Genomic DNA, 7,706 nt, shown 5'->3' on the forward strand with positions numbered 1-7,706 from the left:
GGGACATAAAATGTTTGTAAATATAATATGCTTGGATGCAAACATATATTAATTTAGAAATAGCCTATAAACATATATGTGTTTAGTAGCTTGGAGCGCTATTTAACGGAGCGATATTGAATTAAGTTGGTGGTTGTTGCTTGTTATTACAAAATTAACATTTTATTTTTCCTTGGGCAATTGATCAGCTACTTCTTTGATCCTTACAAACTGTGTGGTCCGCTGTTCGAATCCCCGTCCGGCAAAAGGTAAATTTAAAATAAAAAAATCATAAAATTGAATAATTTCTTCTACAATGTTTGTATTACAGAAAAAGGTGCTAAGAACTAAAAAATCTCGTGGAAGTGAGAAAGATGTCGGGGAATATACAATTGGGCAGAAACAAAATTTTGAGCATTCAGGTCGAAAACCTATGTTGTTAGCACCTATATTACCTGTTTATTTTCATAATTCATTATGATTGTAAATATATAAATAAATAAATAAAATTTTGAGCACAATATTGTTTGGGAGAATTTTTTTAAGCATATAATATTTTTGGGTGCAAAATGCTTCCAAACATATTATATGTTCACAAAATAACATATTGTTTTTTGGAAGACAACATTATTGAATTTGGATGCAAAAATACAAAATATTTGGAACTTAGACTACCCAAACATATATTGTTTAGACCAATATGCTTTCAAACATATTATATATTGGAAGAGATCAAACATATAAATGTTTGGGCAATACCCAAAAATTTATATGCTTGAAGCAAAATATGTTTGGGAGCATATGTTACAGAAGCGATTTTTTGTGAGCGTGCAGATTTGAACTCCGGAGCCTCTTAGAGGAGCAAAATTCATCCGATCCGGTTGAAATTTGGTACGTGGTGCTAGTATATGGTCTCTAACAACCATGCAAAAATTGGTCCATATCGGTCCATAATTATATATAGCCCCCATATAAACCGATTCCCAGATTTGGTTTGCGGATTCTCTAAGAGAAGAAAATTTCATCCTATCCGGCTGAAATTTGGTACATGATATTAGTATATAGTCTCTAAGAACCATTCAAAAATTGGTCCATATCAGTCCATAATTATATATAGCGCCTATATAAACCGATCCCCAGATTTGAACTCCGCACTAGCAAAATTCATCCGATCCGGTTGGACTAGCAAAATTCATCCGATCCGGTTGAAATTTGCAACGTGGTGTTAATATGTGGTCGCTAATAACTATGCCACAATTGGTCCATATCGGTCTATAGTTATATATAGCCCCAATCACACAAAAATTGGTCCATATCGGTTCATAATCATGCTTGCCACTCGAGCAAAAATAATCTAGCAAAATTTGTCGAAATTTTATTCCTATAGAAAATTTTGTCAAATTTTATTTCTATAGAAAATTTTGGCAAAATTTTATTTCTGTAGAAAATGTTGTCAAAATTTTAATTCTATAGAGAATGTTGTTAAAATTTTAAATCTTTTGAAAATTTAGTAAAAATTTTATTTCTATAGAAAATTTTGTCAAAATGTTATTTCTATAGAAAATTTTGTTAAAATCGTATTTCTATAGAAAATTTTGTCCAAATTTTACTTCTGTAGAAAATGTTGTCAACATTTTATTTCTATAGAAAGTTTTGTCAAACTTAATTATATACGTATTTAATCGGCCATTTTAAGTTTAATATATACCACGTATGGACTACGCAAAAGTTACCGCAACCCAAGTAAATCGATTGTGGATGACAGTCTTCAGTAGAAGTTTCTACGCAATCCATGGTGGAGGGTACATAAGCTTCGGCCTGGCCGAACTTACGGCCGTATATACTTGTTTAGAACTATTTTTGTTTGAGTTTTAGAGGAATAATAAACATCTCTTGTAAGTATGCAAGAAAATGATGAAATAACGCCTTGATTTGAAATCTAAAATCTGTGAATTTTCATTCCAATTATTTAAATGACTACGAGAAGTAAAATCTGGAAATTTTTCATTCAGTTTCAAGCAATTTTCATGATTAGTGCGCCTTGTATACCCTCAATAAGTGAAATCGGTCTATATGGAGGCCTTACCAAATGGACCGATAAAACTAAATCATATACACTTTGTTATGGGTCTACACTGAAAGGAAAAAGTACGTCATGAGGATGAATCTTTACATCACGGTGACGAATTTTTCGTCAAAAATGAGCTAACGTAACATTTCATCCCATTGACGATTTTTTTCGTCATAGCGATGAATTGAATTCATCCCTGTGATGAACTTATTTACATCTCATATACGACTATGTTACGTCCAGATGATGAATGTATTTCATCTATGTGATGATATTTTTCGTATCTGCGATTATTCTCTTTCATCCATGCGATGATGGAATTCTTCAAAAGTACGATTCTCGTTCGTCATCGCTACAAACGCCTTCGTCATAGCGATGAACTCTTTCCCTAAATTTGACGTAATCCATTCATCAACATGATGAATAGGTTTTCCCTAAATTTGACGTAATCCATTCATCAACATGATGAATAGGTTCATCAATGTGATGTAATCGATTCATCAATACGATGTAATCATCAAATTGATAAATTGATTATTAGAAATATTTTTTACGACACTTTTAATAAAGAACCATATTGTTTTTTATTTTAATTAAATTTAAATTTTATTTATTTGAAATATGTACAACTAACGAAGTAAAAACGTATACAAAATTTTTCATACACATCTACCCAAGCTGTTGATTTTGATAAATTGACCATCTAGGCACACAAACATTCTGTTACCTTAATTAGTGTTTAGATCACCAAGGATGAAAAGTTTTATGGGTTCATCCTGTGGAGTAAAAAAATTATAAAGAAGAATTTAAAAATTGAAATTTTAAATTATTGCAAAATATATTCGATCTTTTTAGAACAAAATTTAACTCACCCTTTTTGTGCCCAACTGTTCCTTTTCGTTTTGAATTGTTTGCTCATCCAATTCATCTTTATTCTTTAATTTCTTTATCCGTATTCAGTTTTCACAGAACGAAAAATGTTGCGGCATTTATCTGTAAATTTAGAAATACTTCCATAAATATATAAAAAAATAAAAAAAATCGTCATTTTGGTTAAATTTTTTTCCCATATATAACACTTCATGTTTTTTTTATTTTACTCACATTTTTGTTTTTATTTTCACTTTCACATCTTTAAGCATTAGCTCTTTATTTTCGGCACGCGCGACCACCTTTACACTTTGGACTAAACTCAACAACTGAGAGGAACCATATGAAATGTTCTTACCGCACAGCAAAAAAAAAACAATATTTCTACCACAAAACTACGTATGGATGTGTTATTGCATTAGTATTTGAATACATGTCAACGGAGTAGATGAAACTTTTCGTCTATTTGATTACTATTTTCGTCATTTTGACGACTTTTATTGTTCTCATATGACTTGTACATGTGAACAAATGTTTTCTAAAATACTCGTTTGAGTTTAGTTAAATGTGGAGAGAGCATGAAATACCCAACAAAAATAACTTAGCTCTCATTAATAAAAGCTGTGTACAGTTATTTTAAAAACAAAATGTAGCAAGCGCATTTGGTTGTGTGTGTGTTTTTTTAGGTAGAGAAATAAACACACCTCTACAGAACGTATGAATTTTATCATCACATTGAACACTGTTTCGTCACATTGACTATTGATTCGACTTTTAGGTGTTTCAGATTAGTACTAATGGAAAAATGTAAATTACAAACATCTATATAAAGGGTGATTTGTTAAGAGCTTGATAACTTTTTTTAAAAAAAAAACGCATAAAATTTGCAAAATCTCATCGGTTCTTTATTTGAAACGTTAGATTGGTCCATGACATTTTCTTTTTGAAGATAATTTCATTTAAATGTTGACCGCGGCTGCGTCTTAGGTGGTCCATTCGGAAAGTCCAATTTTGGGCAACTTTTTCGAGCATTTCGGCCGGAATAGCCCGAATTTCTTCGGAAATGTTGTCTTCCAAAGCTGGAATAGTTGCTGGCTTATTTCTGTAGACTTTAGACTTGACGTAGCCCCACAAAAAATAGTCTAAAGGCGTCAAATCGCATGATCTTGGTGGCCAACTTACCGGTCCATTTCTTGAGATGAATTGTTCTCCGAAGTTTTCCCTCAAAATGGCCATAGAATCGCGAGCTGTGTGGCATGTAGCGCCATCTTGTTGAAACCACATGTCAACCAAGTTCAGTTCTTCCATTTTTGGCAACAAAAAGTTTGTTAGCATCGAACGATAGCGATCGCCATTCACCGTAACGTTGCGTCCAACAGCATCTTTGAAAAAATACGGTCCAATGATTCCACCAGCGTACAAACCACACCAAACAGTGCATTTTTCGGGATGCATGGGCAGTTCTTGAACGGCTTCTGGTTGCTCTTCACTCCAAATGCGGCAATTTTGCTTATTTACGTAGCCATTCAACCAGAAATGAGCCTCATCGCTGAACAAAATTTGTCGATAAAAAAGCGGATTTTCTGCCACTGATTTTGGTAATAAAATTCAATGATTTGCAAGCGTTGCTCGTTAGTAAGTCTATTCATGATGAAATGTCAAAGCATACTGAGCATCTTTCTCTTTGACACCATGTCTGAAATCCCACGTGATCTGTCAAATACTAATGCATGAAAATCCTAACCTCAAAAGAATCACCCTTTACTATATACACCGTATATCGTTTTATGTTTTAGTTAGCATTGAGATTTTTTGATACACATTTCAGAGAAAAGTGTGTTTCATCAATTTGAAGATTCTTTCATCGCATTGACGAAAACCAGCATCCTTGATACATCATGAAAATAAAACACTTAAAACTTTTGTCCAACTTCTATTAATATGTGTAATTCATATATTGGGACTTCATATAAACGAAATTAATTTAAATCAAATGTTAATTTTGGTTAACTTTCGCTGAATCGGAAAGAAAATAATTTCGTCTCATAGACGAAACTAGATCATCAATGTGACGAACTATGAAAAGAACAAAAATTGACTTTGATGATTGATTTCGTCACGTGGACTACCGAAATACTCCCATGGACGAAACTTTTCATCGCATAGACGAAAACGCATTGATGAAACTCAATCGTCAAGGTGACGAACGCTTTTTCTTTCGGTGTAAAATGCCATTATATTTTCAATTTGTGGCAAATCGGATAAAAACTACAATTTCTAGAAACCCTAGGAGCTAAATCGGGAGTTCGGTGTAATGGGGGCTATACCAAAACATGGAAGGATACACACAGTAACATATTCAGCATATTTAATTGTAGTTCTAGAATCTAGACCCCAAATCGGAGGGCCGGTGTATAAGGGGGCCATATCAAAAACAGTACCGATACTCAATATGTTATATTTCGAACCGTTACACGTTAATTTATTACTCTAACAACAAAAAATCAAAGAAAAACTAATAATTCAAAATTATGCTATTTTTAAACCCCAAACAATATTTTATTACAAATAAATTTATGTAGGAGGTCCCTACAAATGTCATTATTTCAAAGAAGCCGCATCTCTGCCTCGGAATAAATATCGAAATCCGCAAGGGGACGTCAGCACTCAGTGATAAGAAAGAAGTTGGTGAACTGTGGCATCACAATGGACTAAATAGTCTAAGTGAGCCTGAAATAATATACCTAATCGAACCTTTCAGACAAAAGCAAGAAAAATCTATACGTCAAAGTTCGATAGTCTCTTGAACAGTTTTTTTTTTCAAAAATTTGGTTTTATATTCTGTCATTTTACTAAAAAATTTCCGTTTTAACAAAGACTGAAGGTGGGTTTGGGAATTAGAGGGTTAATCTTTTTCATATATGAATGATCACTTTTGGTATCGGTAATGACACGATCCAGAACGCTTTGAGAATCAGTCCTTTCTTCAAATAAAATCTGTAGATGGTGCGGACGGACAGACATATTTCGTTGGATTCAAGAAATCGGTAAACCAATTTCCTTCAATGATTCCAATCAATCACTGCTTATTTATTATCCTCGTACCAACCAATTCAAATATATCAAAAATAAAATATCTAAACAAACAGCGTTAATTGAAATTGAAATTGAAAAATAACCATTGGAAAATTCCATGGACTCTGAGATTTTCCATTTTGCCATATATGTAATCTCATCCACTTTCCCATTGGGGAGTGGAGTGTAAGATTTTTAACATAGCCAAGTAAATACCAATGAACTTCCGGGACAAAACCTTATTAAGAAAACTATTTCGATATAAACTTTGGTCAAATGCCATAGCTGGTTTGGCAGGACATCTATATCAATGTTTGTTGGTTCTATCACTTCCTTGCATCACATTCTTGTAACGTGTGTATCACCACAAAAGTGTTGTCCTAAGAGATGACAAGGAACTGTGTGGTTAAGTTGGCTTACAAAGCTGTGTGAGATGTCCACCACAATCACCCGGCATTGTTGAACTCAGTCAGAAGTTGAAAGGGCAGTTGCTTATCTCAAATGGGTCATTGGGATTTGTTGAGTAATGTACTCGAATCACAGCAATGTTGGAAGACTCTAAATTCTCAGTGTGTTTTCTTGTTGTTTTTGTGAACTTTTAAGTTTATTAAACAAAAAAAAACTATATCGCCGAAAAAGGAGAAAGAAGGAAAAGCAAACAAATTTCATTAAATTTTTTTCTATTTCCTTTTGTTTGCAGATAAATTCTCATGAAATATTATTTTCTCGCAGGAGTGTTATATTAATTGAAATTATTTTAGTTATCCAAGCTTATACACAAAAATTCAATTACTGTCTCTGTCATTATTCTGGATGTTGTGAAAACTTGTTGGTTGGGTTTGTACGATAAATCTCAAAAGAATTAACTGAGCGTCTTCAAATCTGGTACAGATATTGTTGTTGTTGTTTTAGTTTATAGTTGGTTAAAAAATAGAACTAATTGGGATGTGGAATTCCAATTTTTTTTTACATCAGTTCTATATTTTCATAACACCATAAAAGTCATTAATTATATACGAGAGTTGCCTTCTATATTTCGAGATTAGAGAACAAAAAATAAAATATGAATTATCGATTTTTTCACTTTAATCAAAAAATTAAGTGATCCGATTAATTTTTAATTGAAACAACATCAATTAAACAATTAATTAACCCTATTAAAAAATGAATTAGCTTTTTTGATATCTGTTAGTTCACGAATAAATGAGAAGCAGTAGGATTTTTCTGGGTTGCCAGATTTAGTGGTTTTGTGTTTATAGAATTTTTTATTCTTATCGGTCGTAAAATTTACACCCTCAACACGTGTTGTCTGTAAAAATAAAATTTTGACAAAATTGTCGACAAAATTTTCTATAGAAATAAAATTTTGATAAAATTTTCTATAGAAATAAAATTTTGATAAAATTTTTTACAGAAATAAAATTTGGACAAAATTTTTTATAGAAATAAAATTTTGACAAAATTTTCTATATAGAAAGAAAATTTTGACAAAATTTTCTATAGAAATAAAATTTTGATAAAAATTTTTATAGAAATAAAATTTTTACAAAACTTTCTATATAGAAATAAAATTTTGACAAAATTTTGTATAGCAATACAATTTTGATAAAATTTTCGATAGAAATAAAATTTTGATAAAATTTTCTATGGATATTGCAATAAAATTTTGACAACATTTTCTATAGAAATAAAATTTTGACAAATTTTTCTA

The 7,706-nt window shown here is 31.7% G+C and overlaps 1 long non-coding RNA gene across 1 annotated transcript; it reads right to left on the reverse strand.

The window, feature by feature from the left end:
* Positions 1-2,726: 2,726 nt before the first annotated feature.
* LOC142228250 (uncharacterized) lies at positions 2,727-3,249 on the reverse strand. Its single transcript, XR_012720110.1, has 3 exons — positions 3,155-3,249; positions 2,923-3,043; positions 2,727-2,826 (listed from the first exon to the last, which is right to left on the reverse strand). It is a non-coding gene; the product is annotated as an uncharacterized LOC142228250 (long non-coding RNA).
* Between the last annotated feature and the right edge of the window lie 4,457 nt (positions 3,250-7,706).

The sequence above is a fragment of the Haematobia irritans genome, chromosome 3, assembly GCF_050003625.1.
Source record: "Haematobia irritans isolate KBUSLIRL chromosome 3, ASM5000362v1, whole genome shotgun sequence".
Lineage (NCBI taxonomy): Eukaryota > Metazoa > Arthropoda > Insecta > Diptera > Muscidae > Haematobia > Haematobia irritans.